Raw genomic sequence first — 22,312 nt, 5'->3', positions numbered from 1 at the left:
TATCAATTCATTAATCTCAATGAAATTTGACAAAAAGATGATAAATCATGGCAGACTATAAATAAAAATTTCCTGTAAACAAGAGTGTCAGCTTTTCTTCTTTGCAGTGCTAGGGATTGAATCCAGGGCCTATCCAAGTACTAGGCAAGTGCTCTACCACTGAGCCACATCCTCAGCCCAGCTTTTAGACTCCCTTAGTGACATATGTAACACATTCAGTTAACTTAACTAAAATGGAGAAATTGGGTCCTCCAATTTGGATTTGTCTTTTGTTTTAGCCATGCTAGTGAGAGTGAAGTGGTATCTAACTGGATTAGATTTGCATTTTCTATTGACTAATGATTTGAGCATCTAAATGTTTACTGAATTTTTTTTTCTTGGTCTTTGGAAGAAGAGCTATTTAAATTCTTCACCCACTTTTAAATTGCACTATTTGTCTTTTTATTGTAGAGTTATAAAAATTCTTTGTATATTCTGTGTATAAGTCCTTTATCAGATAAATGATTTGCAAATATTTTCTCCCATTCACAGCCTGTGTTTTCACTTTGTGGTTGGTATCCTTTAAAACAGGAAACTTGTTAATTTTGGTGAAATCCCATTTATTATTTTTTTCTTTTGTTGTTTGTGCTTTAGGTGGGTCACATGTAAGACACTAAGAACTGATCCAAAATTATGACTATCTACGCTTTAAAAAAAATTTTTTTTGGTACTAATGATTGAACCCAGGGGTGCTTAACCACTGAGCAACATCCCCAACCCTTTTATTTTTTATTTTGAGACAGAGGCTCACTAGGTTGCTTACAGCCTTGCTAAGTCGCTGAGGTTGGCTTTGAACTTGTGGTCCTCTTGCCTTAGCCTCTGGAACCACTGGGATTAGAGGCATATGCCACTGTGCCCAGGAATCTACTCTTCTATTTTCTTTGAAGTTCTATAGTTTTAGTCTTACATGAATGTCGTTGATCCATTTTATGAGTTGATTCTTGTAAATGGTAAGACATATGAGTTCAGCTTCACTCCTTGTCATGTGGCTATCTAGTTATCCCAGCATCATTTGTGGAAAATAATATTCATTCCCTATTTAAAAATTTTGTTACCTTGGCTGAAAATCAATTGACAATAAATGTAAGGACTCTCAATTCTATTCCATTGACATATATGTCACTCCTTAGGCCGGTACTACACTGTCTTGATTATTGTAACTTTGTGGTAGTTTTGAAATTGAGATTTGTAAGTACTTTATCTTTGCTTCTTTTTTGCAAGATTTTGTTGGCTTTTTTGTTGCATTTCCACATGAATATTAGTAGTAGCTTGTCAATTTGCAAGAACACAGCTGGGCTTTAACAAGGATTGTGTTGAATATGTAGATTTGTTTGGGTAGTACTGCCATCTTAACGATATTAAAATTTTCAATCCATGAACATGGATGTTTTTCCATTTTTTGAGGGGGGGGGTACCAAATTTCTTTATTTGAAGGAATGGTACAAATTAAAGAGCTTAAGTGGATGTTTTGTTATAACTTATAGAAAAGGTGAAGGTAACCCAACATGCATGCACCACCTTGGTGACCAGGGAAGTCACTTCCACAGTTATGGGAAAGTCAGCCTAAGGTTTAGCTCTCTTCATCACTGTCTCCCAGGGTGTGCTTGTCAAAGAGACACTCTGCCTTGCTAGATTCTGGGGTTCCCAGCTTGCCCAAGTTGGTTACACAGTCACCCAATTCTTTGGTGGATTTCTCCTGCTCATTCAGGTAATGAGTCTCAATGAAGTCACACAAGTGGGGGTCATTTTTGTCAGTGGCCAGTGGTGCAGTTCCAGAAGTGACTGGTTCACACTTTTCTCCAAGTGCAAAGCACATTCCATGGCGTCCAGCCCACCCTCCCAGTCATCGCGGTCTGGTTTCTTGATATCCTGAAGGAAGATTCGTCCACCTGGTTGTTTCTGCAGCTTCATCAGTTTCTCGGCATGTTCCCTCTCCTCATGAGATTGGTGAAGAAAATCTTTGGCAAAGTTCTTCAAAGCCACATCATCACGGTCAAGGTAGTAAGACACGGACAGGTAGACACGGGAGGCTGGAGCTCCAGGTTGATCTGGCGGTTGATGGGGCCTCTGAGTCCTGGTGGTAGTTCTGATGCACCTGTGAGGGGGACATGGTCGTCGAGGGGCGGCTGAGGAGAGGCGCGATGGCCTTGGGGCGTCCGAGGGCGCTGTGCAGGGTGGCTGAGGGCTGGGGCTCTGAGCGCCAGCCAGGTGGGGTCCAAGCATTGTCGAAGCAGGAAACCGCAGCGACTCTGGGCAAAGAACGTCTGTTTTTCCATTTTTAGGTGTTTAATTCCCTTAAAAATGTTTCAGAATTTTTATTGTCCATGTATCACACTTCTTTTGTGAAACTTATTCCTAAGTATTTTATTCTTCCCATTGCCTCCATAAGAGGGATTTTTTTTTCTTATTTTCATATTCTGATTATTTGACCTCAGTGGATAGAAATACAATTGATTTTTGTATATTGAACTTGCATCTTTCATTCTTGCTAAAGTCGTTTACTAATTCTAATAGTGTTTTTTTTTTGTGAGTTTGTGTATTTCTTGTAAATTTTCTACATATAACTTCATGTCACCTACACATAGAGGGAGTTTTATTTTTTTCCTTTTCAATCTGGATGTCTTTTATTTATTTTTCTTGCCTAAGTGCCCTGAATGGAGCCTCCAGTATAATGTTGAATAGAAGTGATGAGAACATAAATTCTTGTTTTCTTTCCGATCTCAGGGGGCTAAGCTTTCGGTGTTTGATCATAAAATATAATGTTAGTTGGGAGTTTATCAATTTCATTAATATTTTCAAAGAACCAGCTTTTTTGTTTGTTAATTTTCTTTATTGTTTTTCTTGTTTCCAATGTCACTGATTTTTGCTCTTTTCTTTATTTTTCCCTCTCTTCCACTTGCTTTGAGATTGATTTGCTTTTCCCAGTTTCTCATGTTTAAACATCAAATTTTTGACTTCAGAACATTCTTCTTTATCAATATGGAAAAACAACAATGGGGGAAGCCATACATGTGTGAAGGAAAAGAATTAAATGGGAAATTTCTGCCCCTTCCACTCAATTTTGCTGTGAACTTAAAACTGCTGTAAAAAATAAAATTCTATTAAAAAAATCTGAAACCATATAAATTTCCTCTAGGTACTGCTTTAGCTGTATTTTACATTTTGACATGTTGTTACTTTTATTCAGTTCAAAATATTTTCTCAAGTTTATCTGAGACTTCCTCTTTAATGCATTGGTTATTTAGAAGTTGGTTGTTTTGTTTCCTTGTGCTATTTAACTTCAAATATTGGGGAACTTTAGGTCTCCTTTGGCTACCAATTTGCAGTTACATTTCATTATGATCGAAAAGTCCCCTATTTACATGATTATAATTATATAAAATTTATTAAAGTCTATTTTATGGCCCAGAATATAATTTATCTTCATGAGTGTTCCATGTGTACTTAAGAATGTAGTTTCTGCTGCTGTTGGCTAGACTGTTATATCAGGTTAATTTTGTCTACTTATTCTATCAATTATCTTGAGACAAATACTAAAGTCTCCAATATAATTGTGGTTTATTTATTTCTCCTTTCAGTGCTATCAGATTTTGCTTCATGTATTTTGAAGCTTTGTCCTGTAGGTGCATATGCACTTAATGTCTGTTTGTTTTCTTGGTTAATTCTCCTTTATCTTATTGTGTTATTTCCCTCTTTATATCTGATAATTTCCTCTTGTTTTGAAGTCACCTTGTGTAAGGTTAAAATAACCACTCTGCTTTTTGGGATTAGTATTTTCACAAAATATCATTCCCCCCTTAACTTTTTCTATTTTTATTTTTTATTGATTTTTTTTAAAATAAATGACAGCAGAATGCATTACAATTCTTATTACATTTATACAGCACAATTTTCATATCTCTGGTTGTATGTAAAGTATGTTGACACCAATTCGTGTCTTCATACATGTACTTTGGATGATGATGTCTATCACATTCCACCATCTTTGCTAATCCCCTGCTCCCTCCCTTTCTCTCCCACCCCTATCTAGAATTCAACTAATCTCCCATGCTCCCCCTCCCTAGCCCACCATGAGTCAGCCTCCTTATATCAGAGAAAACATTCTGCATTTGTTTTTTTGGGACCAGCTAACTTCACTTAGCATTGTTTTCTCCAACGCCATCCACTTACCTGCAAATGCCATGATTTTATTCTCTTTTATTGCTGAGTAAAATCTATTGTGTATATATGCCACATTTTTTTTATCCATTTATCCACTGAAGGGCATCTAGGTTGGCTCCACAGTTTAGCTATTATGAATTGTGCTGCTATAAACATTGATGTGGCTGTGTCCCTGTAATATGCTGTTTTTAAGTCTTTTGGGTATAGACTGAGGAGAGGATAGCTGGGTCAAAATGGTAGTTCCATTCCCAGATTATTATATTTAGAGTGGATTTCTTATAGACAGCATGTTGTTGGACCTTTCTTTTTCAATTCAGTCTGACAATATCTATCTTTTAAAAAAATATATACATATTTTAGTTGTAGTTGGACATTTATTTATTTATTTTTATGTGGTGCTGAGGATCGAACCCAGTGCTTCACATGTGCTAGATGAGCGCTCTACCACTGAGCCACAACCTCAGCCCCACAATGTCTATCTTTATTTGATTATTTAGATCATCTACATATACAGTAAATACTGATTAGATATAAGTCTACCACTTTATAAGTGTTATTCTTGCCTTCTTTGTATTTTGTTCCTCTGTTCTCCCTTTTCCTTTCTTCATTTGAATTTGAATGAGTTTTTAGTATTCCATATAATTTTATCTATTGGGTTGGTCATAAATCTGTACTATTTTTAAATTGTTGTCTGAGGATTATACTAGATAATTTATCACAGTCTACTTAGAGTTAATATTTACCATTTCCAGCAGAATAGAGAAGCCTTATAAACAACAGAGGGGGAAGCTATGCATATGTGAAGGAAAGGAATTATATGGGAAATCTCTGCTCCTTCTGCTCAATTTTGCTATGTACATAAAACTGCTTTAAAAAAAGAAAAAAAAAGTCTACTAAAAAATCTGAAACCAAAACCAAACCAAAAAATTTTCAAATATGTAGGTTCTTCTACCTCCCCCTACTTATGTTATGTTTGCCATATTTATATGGCATACATTGAAGTCCTTCTAATATTACAGTTTTTGCTTTTGATAATCATGCACATTTGATAAAATTTAAGAGGATATGACTTTAGCTGTTTTTTAATCTCATAATAATCTTGTAATAGATAAAAGGATGAAGAATTCCATTTTTGAGGGGGAAAACCTAAACAGATGACTTGTCTGCACACATATATCCAGCTAAGAGCAGAACCCAGAACCCTACATCTCTTTATTTCCTATTTCTTCCTCCAATACTAGGCTGCCTTTTGTTAATCAGATGTAAGTTATGGTTTTGGTACAGAAACTAGAGACTGGGCAGCACAGAAGTTCCCATAATACTGGCAAAAAGACATTGGCAATGAGATCACCTGGGTTCAAGACCTGCTCTGCACACTGCAGGGCGTAAGGAAAGAGCTCAATCCAGGTGGAGCTTGGAACACAAATCTTGGGAACGTCCAGCAAATAGTATATTACAGCATTCTTCCTGTAATAGCAAAGTGAACCAGACAAGGTGGCTTTTACATCTACATGTGGCACCAATGTAATAAGCAGAAATGGACCTGACTCATTTCTAAGGCACTGGGTCAACCACAAACTGGCTGATGCTATTCATGTTCCCAACTAACAAATAGCTTGGTTCCATGGTCATTTATCTTGGCTTTCTTCCATTTCAGATTTGCTACTTCTGTTCATCAAAATAATCAAGATTCTAACTACAGATGGCTGAGTGTGGAATTCGTTTCTGTGGAAATTCTATTTCCCTTCCTTGGTTGTTTTAAAAACTGTGTTCCTTGGAGTTTAAGAGATTTTCATTAAGTTTCCAGATTTCTATGAGGTATTCTCACAGGTCATCATGGAGAAGAGGGTGGAATGGAGCAGGATGGGGGCCAATATTGTTTTAAATATTTTATTTGAACAAATAGTTCCTTGGTATTAAAGAAATTTGGAAGCCTCCACTTCAGAGCATTGACTTGGTGCTCCCACCCCTGGATGAGAAGGAACTTGAAGTTCAACTACTTTGGTCTAACAATCCTTTGAAGGTATGAATTAATCACCACTGAGTGACATTCAGCCTGGATCTAAGAAGCTTCAGTGGCAGGGAATTCCCCAAATCCCCAGTAGCTCGTCCCACCCTTTGCTTAGCTTCGATGCCATTAGTCCTTCTGTAGATCACTGCTTCTCAAACCTGTCCATGGAAATCATCTGATGAGTTTTTTTCAAAAAGTGTACTGATGCCTGGGCCCCACCCCCAGAGATTCTGGTTTAATTGGTTTTGGGTACAGACTGGACAATGGGAAATTTAAAATCTTACCAGGTGATTCTGACTTGTAGCAAAATTTAGAACCCATTGCTTTAGATGAGCTGAGATCTGTGCTTTTTAAATGCCACCTGGCACTTTTACTCCCCTTCTGGAAGGCTCAGATATAAAGTCAGATCTACCTTCCACCTAAGAACCTTTAAAGCACCCAAAGACAGTTTCACTTTCCTCCCAGAGTCTTCCTGCTAAATCCTGGTGCTTTCTGGAGGCCTCCTCGTACGACATTGTCTGACTCGACATTGTCTGACTCGATTTCTTTCTGTGGACCAGTGGGGACTGCCACAGCCTACAGTGCACCAGGATGGATCAATCATTTCATTGCTGTGACTTTCTATGGTGCTACTGCATTTGGATACCAATTAGTGGCTGAGGGCTAACAACACCCAGAACACCAAATCAGAAAATCCCGTAGACAATTCACCTTTACATTACTGTAGCATTTTACAGCTCACAAAGTAAATTCACACACCTTATTTCAATTACTTCTCCCCTTAACTGCTCTTATTCCAATCCTGGTTTTCAGGTGAGGTGAGAGAGTTAGTTTTAAGGCAAAGTAATCCAAAGCTCTCACTTCCATATTTAGTGATCCTTATACTGGGCCTCACTGTGTCCCACAAAACTGTGCAGTCCATGGTGGGCCAGGACAGGGCCTCACAGAACACAAACCTCCGATTCGTGCTGCTGTTTTACATGGCAGTTCTCCAGGGCCACCCAAGCTGTATGCACAGTTGTGTGCAGCACCATAACCGCAGGACAGGGGTCTCTGCCACAGTGCTGAGAAAACGGGCCAGGTTTCAGGGCAACATTATACGCTCTTCATTCTGGATGCTGATAGAAATGTGTTGTAACTTCAAAACCTCCTTGGAGAAAGGCCACAAGTTCATGGATAAACTCAAAACAAACAAAAACCAGGTCAGAGTGGCAACCTGTTCAGCAAAATTTCTCAGTCCATCTCAGGATGGACCCTTCCTGCATATCCATGCCTTATTTTCCTTTTAGTCCCTGACTTGCCTTTGCCATAAGACTTAAAAAAAAAAAAAACTCCTCTAGAAGATGACACTTTAACTATAGACCCCTTCAGTTCTAGCTTAGCTCTGTCCCTGAACTTTGGTTTTCTGGTTGCACATTTAGAATATTCTCAGGACTCCCTCATTGAAAACTCCCATGGCTGACCCCATAACAGATCTTAATTTCCCTTATTTCACTGATTGGACTGTCATTCTCTTAAAGAGTGACATCACTGGTAGGGGAAGTAGGCCTGGTGTGTTCCAGGAGCATTAAGGAGGTGCATTACCTGTGGGGATTTTAACAATCATAAAACTGTCTAGAAGTTGGTGCTTTTTATTTATCACTGTGATAAAATATCCCTACTGTTGGGTTGGAGACCTTGATCTATCCCTCCTCCTCTGCCTTGGCATGCCACTGGTGCCATTCAATCATAGATGGCCATCCCAAGCTGACCTGGCCCTGGGTTCTGTTTTCATATGTGTAGTGTGTTGGGCAGGGCAAAAGTCTCATCTCACCAGGCTCAAGGAGTCCTTCTACAAAACTCTGTTAACAGTTCTGATAGAATGGAACTTGATAACTCTGTTAGAAGCAATATATTTCTAAAACATAGGGCGGCTGCTATGGCAGAACAGAAATCCAGAGAAAACTGGATTTTAAGAGCTCCAAGAATATATCTTGCACAACACACTGGTTATTCCCAAGCACTGAAAAGTATTGTGCTGGAAAAAGAGGGCATGAAATTGTTTTTATTTGAAAGGCATTTGTTTGGGAAAATGATGCTTTTCTCCAAGCAAAATGTTAGCTTGCTTGGTTAGAAGTTAATTACAATATTTATTGCTTAAAGCCAGCCTGGAATTTTGGCTTGAATTCTTAAAAGCCTATGATTCAGGGTGGAAATTACCTATTCAACCCAAGGCCAGTGAGCTAAATGTTGATCTGATAACTGCTTGTTTCAAAGGGACAAAGAGATAAGAAATAGTCTCTGACAGATGAAAAACAAAACTGTGGTTTGAAATCCGGAACGTTATCATGGATATGCAGGAATGTTTGTTACTGAGATTGGAGCTAAATGAGGAAATGATTTAAAAGAATAAAGTGGTTAGTTGCCTTGATTCCCAAATTAATAATGTCCTTGTTCTTTTGATATCTCTCATATTTACATGTTGGTTTAATTAAAATAGCTGGAGGTTGAAATCCAGTGCAATCAGAGAAATCATGCGTTTGATATGTGGCTTAATGGACTTTAGCGTTATCATTCTAATCTGTCTTTAAAGGCAAACATTATCCTAGTTGGTCTTCAGCCCCATCTTCTGGGCTGACCAGCCTGTTTGGGCCTCTGGACATCACAAGTGTTTTTCAGCTGTCCCTCCTTAAGGCCTCTTTGACCCTTAACTTTAGGTCCCGAGCTTCCAGCTTTGATTTTCTTCCTGCTGCATGACCTGATCCTTGGGGGTTCAGGGGTTGCCCCTGCAGGGCTCTCGAGGCTGTCCCTCCCATCTCAGTTCAGGACTTTAATTCCACTTGTGGACAGGCTGCGTCCTTGCCCTCATTCCTCTTGCCTCTCTCAGGATCACCTTCCATCAGGCATCCCTTTTTTCTGTCTCTAATCTTCCTCTCCATCCCCCAAGAAACATGTTTAAAAAAAAGAAAGGAAAAACCACATCTTGCCTCAGTCCTGGCACCCCTTAATCTCCCTCCTCCTCTTCACTGTCAAACTTCCTAGATAACATTTACTCTGGCGGCCTCACACCTGCAAAGCTCATGAGTCATGTTCCTGGATCCAGCTGCCTCGTTCCTCAGGGGTCATGTTTGTGGCATGTGAACCATTTGTGCTAGGACACAGGCTGCTCCTCCCTGAATCTCTCTTGCCCCTCACCTCCAGGACACTGCATCCTCGGGGCTCTGCCTGCCTCTCTGACCCGCCTCTCTTCCTCTCCAAACAGACTTGTTGCCACAGTCCTTGAAAGGCAGTTCTGCTCACCACTGTGCCTCCAGAGCAGTTATGGTTTCTCATCAGTTTCTATTTATCCCTTGGAAAATACCTACTATTCACTTTGAAGAGCCAACTCTTAATTTATATCTTTGGTTCTGACCTCCTTTCTGAGCTCCAGCACCAAGTTTCCCATGCCTACTAGAACTTTCCCTGACACATTTCATAAACGCCTCCACTTCAACATCTTCCAAATCCAACACAACCTTTTCCCTCTTAGCCTGCTTCCTCCATTCACTGGCTCAGGTGTCCTTCTGCTCATCCACTAGAAACCTCTGGTTTTCCCTGATTCTTCCTTTATTCCTGGCATTGAAACAATTATGAACTCCTGTCGTCCTCATCCTGCCACATGTGGTCAGGATGTGGATGCCCCTGGCCTGTGCCCACACTACTTTCTGTCTGGAGGGCTTGCCCCTTGTAAGGAAGGTGCTGCTTGGAGAGATGATGCATTTAGGTAAAGGCTCTGTTTGAAGACTTTTCACTTACCAGCATGGACCTCAGTTTCCACATGTAAAACAAAGCTTTTGACAGACCCTCTCTCAAGCTTTGTGACTCTCTGGATGCAATTTCTTTCTGCACATCCAAACCCTATCAGTCCTTGAAGATTCAAGCAGTTGCCTTCTCCTTTCAAAGCACACTCTGAGCCCCTCTGAAGCCCAACCAACTAACTAGAAGGAAGGTCTTCTTGCTCTGGTTTCCTGTAACATTTTATATAGTTCTTTTAAGGGAATCTATGATTGTTTACTTCTTATCTCTCTTATTAAATAAACTGACCACTCTAAACTCTTGGAGGGAAGAGCCCACATCTCCATCTTCTTTCTTAAATCTATGTATACCACAGGCAACCATGACATAGTTGCATCACTTCTACTGATCACTCAGAAAGCGACAGTCAGCAGGTGTCACATCTGGATCAAACCTGGCTGTGGGCTACTTTCACTCTATCATCCTTCCCTGTTCCATCATGTGTCACTGTAGCTAGGGATTGTGTCTAACGGGCCTTTGCATGTCCAGACCTAAGTGCCTGGTTCACAATGGTTGCTGGATAAATGCATTATAATATAATATAATAATATATAATATATTATACATTATATAATATACAATAATATAATAATGATATAATAATAATATAATATAATTTATTATAAACTTGCTATCTTTATCTTGTCATGTTGAGTATTTCCCTTAGGTGATGAGGCTAAGAAAACTGGCTTCTTAGGGCAAATCCGCTTTGAGTTCTGTTAAAAACTGTATTGAGGAAAATTTGCCAAGATTCATGCCTCTCCCAGAGAGGGGGCAGAATACAGTCCCGACAAGGAAGAAATTGAGGAGGCTCCCTAGGAATCAGAACCTTTTCTATCCACCCCTAGACCACAGTAGAGTGGCCCACAGGGGAGCCCGATGGCTAGACTGAGCTCCTGTCCTTGCTCCAGACACACACATGGCTGAGGACCAGCTTCTCTTGTTCCCTGTGCCTGCACTGCTGGCCTAGGGGAGCTGTCTTCTGTGGAATGACCAGTAAGAGGCCCAAGGTATGGTCTGGCTTTAGCTATCTGTCAGTGTGCACTGAGGCCCTGCCTGGGGCCCTGTTCTTGGTGCCCTTTGAGACCTCATGAAATCTGTCCCCTCTCTGCTGTGTCAAAAGGCTTATCACCACACACAGGTTCTCCCCCTGCTGACTCAGGCCACCACCCAAGAATGACTGAGTGAAACATTAAAATGCCAAGGAACAGCTGAGAAAATGCCACAGCTAATGGGAATGTGCTCAATCTCCAAAACAAATTAAGAATAATAAAACTTAAAATTTTTTGCTTGCCATATAGTTAAAAAAAATGACAATATACATTTCATGTGCTACAGGAAGAAACAATCATAGAAGAGCAGGGGCCAGAAAGCTTTCAAGAGTAGGTGTCAGATGTACTCATTCATTTGCTCAGCAAACTCTGTGATGTACCATGTGCTGTGCTGGGTGCAAAGGGTACAGCAGGGGGCAGAGGCACCCACCCAGAAGACAGGTTTCTGAAGGGAAAATGATGGGAGAAGGAATCTAATTTAGATGCAAGGGTCAGAAAAGGTCCCTCCAAGGAGATGCCAAGTGTGGGGAAGGAGCAGCTTTGTGAAGTACAGGGAAGCTCATTGCAGAGAGGGAACAGCCCACGCAAAGGCCTCAAGGTTGGAAGAACTTGGGTCAAAGAAATTCCTGCAGATCTGGCTGATGGCTTTTATTCTCATGAATAGACGTGACCACATTCACCCTTCTGGAGGTGGGCAGGCAGCAGGGTGACAATAACATTCTCAAATAACATTCTGCATAGTTGGGACAGGAATTGGCTCTGAGAAAAAGCAAGAAACGAAACAAGACTGAGTCACAACATTTAGGGTCTTAACTCTAATACAGTTGACTCATGGTCCTTCCCTGGGCCTCTGGTTCCTCATATTTAAAATGTTAAATTGAACAAAAAAACGATCTCTAAGGTCCCTTTAAGTGAAAAATTCTTTTAAAACATTCAATTTAATTAAAATAATAAATTCAAAATGATGAAATGAATCAGTTAATTCAGAGTTTAAATTTGATGATGAGCTCCAGAGACTTGGTGGCAATTTCCTCCCTCCTTTCCCTGGTCCAGGCTGCGGGTCCAGTGGTGTTTGGGAGGCCCTGGATGAGGCTCTGCACTTGGGAAGAATCCTGAAGGACAGGGAGAGCCATGGGATGGGGCATTTTGCTGCCTGTGGGGACTCACAGCGCAGTCTGCAGACAGTCAAGCCCTGGGTTCTGGAGACTCAGATGGGGAGGAGGCCTGGCAGGGGGCTTCTGGGCCAAAGACACTTTCCAGATTTGATTTATAGTCTGTACAGCAGTGTTACCTCTGGCAGGTTTCTTTTCCATATGTTTTTCATCAGAACAATTTAATTTTTTTATATTCACAGAAATAATCATGATCATTAAAAAAAATTAAATGTCCTAAAAGAAGTGGAAGTTCTCCTCATCCTCTACCTCACTTCACTCCACTAGCATAACCCTAATAAATGATTACTAAGGATCCTTCTGGACCTTTTTGTGCATATGAAGATGTAGACATAAGTATGATTATATATCCTTTGACATGGCGCATTGTTAATGCAGTATGGGACTTTGCTACACATTTTTTAGCCCACTATCACTTCAGGGTTCTTCATCCCATAATGTCATTTAGAAATAGAGATATTCCATTATTTTTAATGGCAAAGAGGGTTTCATTTAATCACTTTCCTATTGTTGGTTTAGTTAGATTACATTTGATTTTTTTCATTTTATAAAAACTAGGTGCAATAACATCTTGTACAGGTCTTTGTGCTCTCAAATGATTATTTTTCTTGATTAGGGTTTGCAGACTGAGGTAGATTATACTCTCAATAAGACTTGATGAGAGTTACTAACTTTCCCCCACTTCTCTCATGCTCTGTGTTTTTACCAATATCTTAAATTTCTGTAATCTGCTAGGCAACATTTGTAATGTACTGTAACAATTTGTATCATCCTGATTATAGTGGGGTTAAATACCTTTTCATATATTTTTAGGTTGTGGGCGCATCCTCCCTGGGAATTACTTGCTTAAATCCTTTGCCTCTTTTACATAGGGTTGGTTTATCTTTTCTTAGAGAATTGTATTGTAGGAGCTTTTAAAATTACATTAGGGATATTGGACATTACCTCGTTGTTGCATGTTCAGAAATATTTCTCAGTCTTTAATGAGATCCTTTGGCATAGAAAAGTCTCTCATTTTTATTAAACAAGATTTATAAATCTTTTAAATGTTCACAGAGGTTGAAAGGGAGCTTGTTAGAAAGGCTTGGTATCTTGTTAGAAAGGCTTAGGGTCTTGTTAGAAAGTCTTCCCTCCCCACATTATTTAAAAATATTTTCCTTGGGCATTTTTGTCAATTTCATTTTCCTTTGTTATATTATAGTTTTTATCTTGGCATATATTATAAACAGAGATTTAACCTTATTTTTTCATAATGATAACTAAATTACCCTAGTGCCAATTATTGAATTGTCTAGCATTTCCTCAATTATTTATGATGTATCTTTTATCATATACTATATTCTTACACATGCAGGGGTCTTTTTCTAAATGATTCTTTCACTACAACTTCTTTGGGATGCCTGTGTCTGTCCCATGTTGTTTTAATTGCTATGGGCTTATAAAATTTGGACATATTCTTACTGCCATCTTTATTCAATAACATTTGGCTATTCTTAAACATTTGCTTTTTTCATTTGAACTTCAGAATCAAATAATTTTCATTAAAATTTCATTGTAATGTTGATGTGTTTTTAAAAATTGAACTTTGAGTTAATTTTGGGGAAATTCATGGCTCTTTCATATGGAATTGTCTTAGAAATATGATCTATTTTTCATTTATTTAAGTTTCCTTTCATATCCTCTAGTACAATTTCATCATTTTCTTCATATGGCTCTTGTACGCTTGCACCATTTATTCCTAAATATTTAAGATTTTTGTTGCTATAGTGACCAGTATCTTTTTAAACTTAAATGTTCTATAAGGTAATTGCTTATATATAGAAAACTATTGATTTTTGAGTGTTTACCTTGATCTGGGTTCTGTCATGAACCTATGATTAGGTCTGATAGGTTTTTGTAAGCTGTTAATAATTTTTTTTTTGTAAAAATGTAAGCCATATGTAAATAAGGGGAGTTTTATTGATTTTCCACAATGCTTATACTTCATTTATTTTTCTTGTCTTATTTCACTCACTGGGGTTAACCTTTACAGTAATATTAGGTATCCCTATCTTTCCCCTGGAATAGGATTGTCTCTTGTTTCATCATTAAGTATGATGATTACTGAATTTCAGTAGATGCTTCTTATCAAATTTAGGAATTTCATCTCTGCTCCTAGCTTATTAAAAGTTTTATACAGATTGACTGGTGTATGTTATCAAGTCATCATTTTATCATCTATTAAAATGTTATTTTCTTTGAATATATTAGTGTGGCAATAGGTATCCTAATATTAGCCATCTTTTTATTCTTATTTGGATTTTTAAAATTAACTATGTTTCCCTTGGCCCCCTCCAACAGGCTTCCTGATAGACTTGTCCGTGAAACAACAGGGACTGTCACTAATACAGAAAATGAATTCCATAAATGACAGAATGCTGGACCAACCATCTATCCACCAATTCCTTCTCTGTTTGGCACTTTTAGGCATGGAAGTGATAGACATGTTAGCTGCTTCCATGTCTTGGTTATTGTGGTTAATGCTGCAATGAAGAAGGGAATGCACATGCCTCTTTAGATTCTGATTTTGGGCATGCACTTGGAATTGAAGGTGGCTTTGGCAAAATTCTGGCCCTTACCTGTCAAGTAAAACGTGGAATGTCCAACACAGAGGAACAAAGGGAATGGCATTAAAGACTAGAAGCCCAAACCTACTTTACCTAAGTATGATTGACATACAAAAACTATATTTATACAAACCTATCAGTTTGGAAATAAGTAGAAGCATCACTGCAATCTATGCCACAAACATATCCGTTACTTCTGAAGTTTTCCCTCAATTCCTTTAGTTATTATTATTATTATTTGTTCTTTTTAGATATATATGACAGTAGAATGTATTCTGACATACATACATGGAGTGTAACTTCCCATTCTTTCGGTTATACATGATGTGGAGTTACACTGGACGTGTATTCACATATGAACATAGGAAAGTTATGTCTAATTAATTCTACTGTCTTTCCCATTCCTGTCCCGCCTCTATTTCCTTCATTCCCCTTTGTCTAATTAAAGGAACATCTATCTCCCCCTCCTTATTGTGCATTAGTATCTGCATATCAGAGAGAACATTTGACCTTTGATTTTTTGTGATTGGCTTATTTCACTTAGCATGATAATCTCCAGTTATTATTATTTTTGATAAGAACACAATTAAGATTCATCCTCAGCAAAATTTAGGTATACAATACAATGTTGTTAAATGTAAGCCCTATGTGGCTCTAAAGATCTCTGGAACTTAGTCATCTTTCATAACTAGCAGATGTGAGGTGATATTTCCTATGGTTTTGATTTGCATTTTCCTGATGATTAGTAATGTTCAGATCTTTTCATATATCTATTAGCCCTCTATGTGACTACTCAGGTCCTTTGATAATTTATTCATTTATTTATTTATTGCTATCGAGTTGTACGAGTTCCTTATATGTCTTGGATATTTATTCTTTATCAGATGTATGGTTTATAAACATTTTATTCCATTCCATAGCACATTTATTTTGTTGATTATATCCTTTGCTGTGTAGAATTTTTTGAGTTTCATGTAATTCCATTGATCTATTTTTGCTTTTGTTACCTGTGTTTTTGGCACCATATGCAAAAACTCATTGCCAAGGCCAATGTTGAGAAGCTTTCCCTACTATGTTTTCCTCTAGTTTTGTGGTTTCAGATCACAAATATTAAATATTAAAATATTTGCAGAAACCTTGCTTTAAAAGTCGGAGAAAAACACTAGATTTGAAGATACAAGATTTAAGGTACACACATTCTTAGCTATGAAAAATCCCTAAATAATTAGTTTTATTATTTAATAAAACATTTCCTGCTCCTGGGTATTAGGTAAGAGTCTTGCAAGAGTCTGTAGGTCCAAATGCCATCTTGAATCCTATGAGGCTGACCAGGCTGTACCCATGGGTCAATCCTGTGACCTTCCCCATCTCATCTTCCACTCCCTTCGTGGTTATTCTGTGTCCTAGAAGTTCCAGACACTGGCTCCATAACACTTTTGGAACATCCTGTGCCCATTTCATGTTAATGTACTTGCCAGTTTGTTCTTTTGGTCCTCAAAGGTCTTTCTCTGTTCTCACCTGGGGAACTTTATTTATCCTTCACAATCTAGTGCAGAGGTAAACTTTTTGAGGGCTTCCTTCCACCCCCTTTCTCTCCTCTCCACTCCCTCCAGGCAGAGTTTATTTCACCCCTTTGATTCCATCTCAGCATGTACCTGATTGCATTTCAGAAGACTGCCTAGCCTTATGCCTTCCCTCCAGACTCTGAGTCCTTTGAGGGAAGGAAATTGTGTTTATTTATCTCTAGTGGCTCCACCATGTATTATAATAGGCACCAGGAAGTGGCAAGCATCAAATGGTTCTCAAAGAGTGTGCCATAGAACCCTGTGTTCCTGGAAGCATCTGGAAGGACCCTGGGGGTATAAGCAGGGCTGAGCTGTGGAGGCTGCAGATCCTTGAGTCTCCTTTAGTGACAGAGCTGCCTTTTGTGTCTCCTTTATGTACTTAAGTGGGGGGATCTGTGCCATATACCATCTACCAAATTTTCACTGCCATAAAAACAATAAAAATGAGCATCCCCACCCCTGTCTACTTTCCATCTAGAAAAAAATACTAGGTATCCAGCTTGAAAAAAAAACTGCAAAGATGAGATCCTACATCCTGCTGCACAAAATGGGCTTTTGTTTTATAATGGGAAAGATGTGATGTTGTACAAATAACCAGTAATATTTTCTCTGCAAATACCAGCGCAGGTTTTGCAAACTCAGGGCAGGTTTTGAAACACCATAATTTAAAAATCCTCAATCAGCGCTACCAAGATTTTTCTCTCTTTCTTCTCACATTTACGTGGTGCATTTTGGACTCAGGATTCTATAGATTTTTCTTCTATGGTGTTTCTAATCATCCTACTTTTCCCCTCTCACCTTTCACCTGGGTCCCATATGCATATACCTTTATAGCAGAATCCCTCAGATGTCCCCCATTCCTCTCCCATGCTGGCTGGCCCTGGAAACCTCTGTAGAAGGTTTCTGGGAGACAAGGTGTCTATGTCCATGTGTTCATGAACTCACTTCCCCAATGAACACTGAGTTTAATGAAGGATGCTGTGTCCTATAGCATATGCTGCCTCCCACGGGCTCATTGCTGGCTCTGAATTTCACACACCCCTCAGATCTCATTCATGCCACTGTCCTCCACCGTCCTCTTCCACAGTGTCATCTCACAGTTATGGAACAGCTCCCCCACCTCACTTTTTGATTGGTTTCTTTTCAAGCTCTTGGATTTAACATTCCTTTTGATGTTCTTCCTGCACACCTCCCTCCTGCTCCCTTATTCTGGATAATGACTCTTCTCTGTATGCCCTTATTAGAGCCTACCTGAACTGCCTCCTTTTGCTCCCTCCCTTGTCCCCATTTCAAAGGCTACCTTTTCAAGTCACATTGGATTTCCTGCATGCTTTGTTTTAGCACCTTCCTGCGTAGAGTGGATTTATTTGAGCCTGGAAGTGGTTTTAGGTTTTAGATGGCTTTAATTCTCTTTTTCACTCTTCCCTATACCTCATCTATTACGTGCACCTAGGGTTGTCCTGGTCACCAGGTGCACATAGGCTTTGGGCAGGTGCTGTGGGGTGTTGTGGGTGGTTTGTTGTCTTGTGGCTTCTACAGAGGTGGTCTCTGGTGCTATGACAGGGCTGTGAACTGCCTTAGAGTTGTGTCAGCCTTCTCCGACAAAGGTACATATAGACAGTGTGACCTGATATTTGCACTTTTTCCTGGGACATGATAATTATTTAATTTTCTTCTTTTTAATGATTCTTTTATTTAAGAGCAGATAGTTTCACTCAGATAAAACCTGAAATAATACTGAAAGTATTTCTTACTTGCGTGTGAAACCACAATTATTTCAATTCAAATGTCAATTAAACTGTACAAAGAAGGGGAAAATTAAGTTGCTGAGTAACTTGCTGAACAAATTGAAGGTAAATATTTAACTCTTGGAAAGCTTAACAATGCTAAAAGAAAATAGGATAACCCAAAGTCACTCTTAAAGGATGCCAGATCTTTTAAAAAGTCACTAGAGATAGCCTATCTTGGAGGCAAATGATGAAAAGCTAAACAGATCCAAAACTACATTAGGTTAAAATACACTATAAAGAAAAAAAGGAAAGAAATCTAAACATTCTGAACTAGATGAACTGACTGTGACATTACAAGAATAAAGTGACTAGTACAGAAGTGGATATCCATTTGACCACTGGTGGCTTTTCCAATTGGAGCATGTGACCAGGAGCATTTCTTTTCCATATGGTTTTCACCCCAGGGCTGACCTTCATCTGAAGGGGACCTTCAAGCTGGCCTCCCCTGAATCCCACTCGGTCACTAGCTCATTCCATTGCCTCTTCTTCTAGCTCCTTGCTGCCAGTGGATTCAAGGGGACAGCCCTGAGATGAGGGCCACCTTGTCCTCCCTCCTTCCGGACAGCACCTCTGCACCACCAAGAATGTTGCCTGCCCAGGGTTTTTCTGGCTCCACACCCTTTGCTAGCAATGAGAAAGGCTCAGCCACTCAGGAGTGTTCCTGATTTTCTTCTCCTGCTGGGTTTCCCTCTCCTGTCCCTATATCCTGAAATAGTGAGTTAACATCAGAATTTATCCAGTCTGCAGACAAACTGATTACTAAGCATCCAGGATCACAGCAAGAAATCTGAGATGTTTGAGTCTGTCTTCAAAAGCAATTTTGACTTCACTCTTGTTATTGGTTTAGGAAACTGCTCTTCCTTAAATGACTCTTCTTTGCTCAATTAGAAGTTTTGTGGAATCAAAATTCCAGGATAGTGATGTATAGAGTTTACTTACCTAAAATGTAGTTTGAAACACTCTACATTGCCTAGACCTGCCTAGGTCAGCATGTCTCAGTTGTCTTCAATGGAACATGAGAACACGTATGAAGCAGGATTTCCTATTGCCAGGAATTGAGCCAGCAAACCTCCCCCGCAGCACCGGGTGCTTCTCCCTCCCTTCCCACTGTCTCCTGCTGGTTCCCTAAGAGTCCCTTAGATGTCAGAGCTACACTTGAACTCAGGGACTCCTGATTGCCCCCTAAGCATGGAACGGGTGATTGAACCAAGTTCACCACAGCTGGAGTCCTGCAAAAAAAATTCAAAGACCAATGTGAGGCTCCACAACTGAGACTCTCTCCACTGCCCATGGATGCTAATTCTGGAAGGCCAGAGCTTCTAAGCATCCTGAAGAACCAGAGAAAGCAGGCCATGCCAGGTCTGTAATCCATCTTTGATCGGACTGTGCACATCTCCTTGGGGATATCGAGAAGTTTAAAAACAGTTTTTGAAGGTTAAAAATACTTTGTAGAAACTTCCAGTAGGATTCTTACTTTCTTTCAGATTTTAGACAAACAATTTATCTATCCCAATCTCATTGGGGAGGAAATAAACTGAAGAGTTCTGCAGGTCCTTGTAGGCATAGTGTCAGAGTGTAGGATCCTTGCAAAGAACCTAAAACTCAAAGATGGACAAAATACCTTTGTGTGCTTCATCTGAAGGGCCAAGATGGAGAGGAGGCTGGTAAATGGACTTGCTCTAGAGAAGGACCACAAGCATGTGGTTCTGAAACATCTGTCGCAACAGCGAATGGAAATGTCAAAGTGAATGATTAAAAAAAAAAAAAAAAAAAAAAAAAAACCCTGGCAGGAGATGATTATTCCAACATGTTAACATTTTGCTCTCAAGAGTAGGTTTTAAAAAAATTACAGGCATCTCATAAGAAAAAAAATCCACCTAAGGTTATTAAACAGGTAACTTAATAGAAGAGTGTTATTTTTAATTATGGCAGTTTTAATTTCCCTTTTTTCCTTCATTATTTCTGCTAATAAGCTTGTCATCTGGGCTGGAACTGATTATACAAATCTGGGAAAAGATTTTACTACCTGGAATCATGGTTTTACACATTAGCATTTTACTTTTCAGTTTTATGAATCAACTGCAATATGGAGTCTCTTTAACAATTAGGACACAATTCAGAATATTACTTCAGGATTACTTCATGCAAGCATGTAAATGCGCCCCTCTATAGGGTGAAGTCTGGATCCCAGTGATGACTGATTCTATACAAGTCCTTAAAGGCAGAAAGGAAAATGTTCTTTGCAACCTGTGGGAACTACAGGAAAAATTAAGGGAAGAATTTTGTATGGGGCTTTAGGTAGAACTGGGTTCTAAAGGCTTCCTATCAGTCAGTAAATCAAAGCCATGCACTAAATCTTTACCGCATGAGGAACATCCAGTTTGGAACTGTGGAGAATAATTAAGAAATGAGAAAATGCAAATTTGAGCTTATTGTTTTTTAATCAAAAGGGAAGTCGAGGGGGCTGTGGCTGTAGCTCAGTGGTAGAGTGCTTGTCTAGCATGCATGAGGCATGGGTTCGATCCTAAGCACCACATAAAAATAAAATATTGTGTCCACCTAAAATTAAAAAAATTTAAAAAAGGGAAGTAGAAGCAGTTGTTATGTAGTTGTTTGTTTTGCTCATATGTGAGCAAAACAAACTTTCATAGGAAACTATAATAAACACACAACTGTGACCTAAAACTGACTGGCTCGTAACAGACTCTTAATAAATGTCCAATGGCTGAACAAGTGAGTGAAAGAATAGGTATCATCTGCATTTGTAATTTGCAAATATTTGCCCTCAAATATTTAAAAAAAATTTTAGTTACACATGAACACAACATCTTATTCATTTATTTATTTTTATGTGGTACTGAGGATCGAACCCAGCGCCTCACCTGTGCAAGGCAAGCGATCTCCTAATGAACCATGACCCCAGGCCGTCCTCAAATATTTTTGACTGACTAATGGTTGATACAAATGAATTTCTGAGATGGTATTTTTAAGGTTAATTTTTGAGTTCAGTTTCTTAAGTAGTGATTCATTTTCTCTTATGCCTGTTTCCTAAAAATACAAAGGAGGAAGCAATGATGGTCCTGCTTATGGTCTTCTGGACCAAATAGCCATGAATTCACAACTTTTTAAAAAATTAAAGCAGAATTAGCACAACTTACTCATATAAAGTAAAATTCCTATTTTAAACAGCAGAATGTTAAGAAGTGGACTAAATAGTCCTTCAGCTTAAGCTAAAGAAGGTGAACACCTAGTAAGAAGGTGGTAGTTTATTTTTAATTCTTTAAAGGTTAAGAGTCTCCATTTAGCTTTATGCCTCAGATTTGACTGAAATTTTTTCTATCTAAATGTTGGAAGAGGAGAGAGACAGAGCTTTGGTACTTGCTAACAGATAGGATATATGACTGTCATTGTCCTGGTTACTCCTCATCTGCTGCTATGGAATTCCCTGCTAAGATGGTCAACTAGTAAAGAGTGACCATCCAACTAGTAAAGAGTAACTCTGACTTATCTATAACTCTTAGCCAGTTTGGAGACACCAGGCCTTCATTTAGGGCAGGGGATGGCAAACTATCACCCATGGCCACTTGGGGCCTGCTGATTGCTTTTGTCAATGGTTGGACTGGACTCCAGTCAATGATTTTTGCATTACAGATGGAAAGTTGAGTAGTTGTGACAGAGACCATATGGACCATGGAGCCATATCTGGCCCTTGACAGGAAAAATCTTGAGCAGCAAGCCTAGAAACCTTCACCTTACACTATTGTGGCTCCTTCTCCTCCCAGAGGTTGAAACGACAGACTATACCACCCAGACCAGTGTAACTGCCACCACACCACCATCACCACCACCCACCACCAACACCACCAACACCGACAACAACTTCACTTTCACAGCTTCAGGGATTCTTCCTCTTTCCTGACTCTAACAGCGAGATGCCATGCCATATCTCTCTACATCCCCAGTGTTCTGATTTCATGGTTTAAACAGGAAGATGAACTGATGAGGTGATGAAGGAATTGTGCTCTGGCCAACTAATCACAAAGGTGCTCCCATGTGGAAGAAACGTGGCCTCCATTTTGTCTACTATAAACCCTGCAGCACTG

General features: G+C 39.2%; 1 protein-coding gene and 1 pseudogene across 1 annotated transcript in view; both read right to left on the bottom strand.

Annotated features, from left to right (window-relative positions):
• The window catches only part of Thsd4 (thrombospondin type 1 domain containing 4), a 223,060-nt gene that overhangs the window by 75,795 nt on the left and 124,953 nt on the right, over nucleotides 1-22,312 (bottom strand). The gene's annotated exons all lie outside the window — the stretch shown is intronic.
• LOC114081670 (ferritin heavy chain pseudogene) lies at nucleotides 1,610-7,245 on the bottom strand (annotated as a pseudogene).

Source organism: Marmota flaviventris, chromosome 2 (assembly GCF_047511675.1).
Source record: "Marmota flaviventris isolate mMarFla1 chromosome 2, mMarFla1.hap1, whole genome shotgun sequence".
NCBI lineage: Eukaryota > Metazoa > Chordata > Mammalia > Rodentia > Sciuridae > Marmota > Marmota flaviventris.
This window is presented reverse-complemented; position numbering and strand designations above follow the sequence as displayed.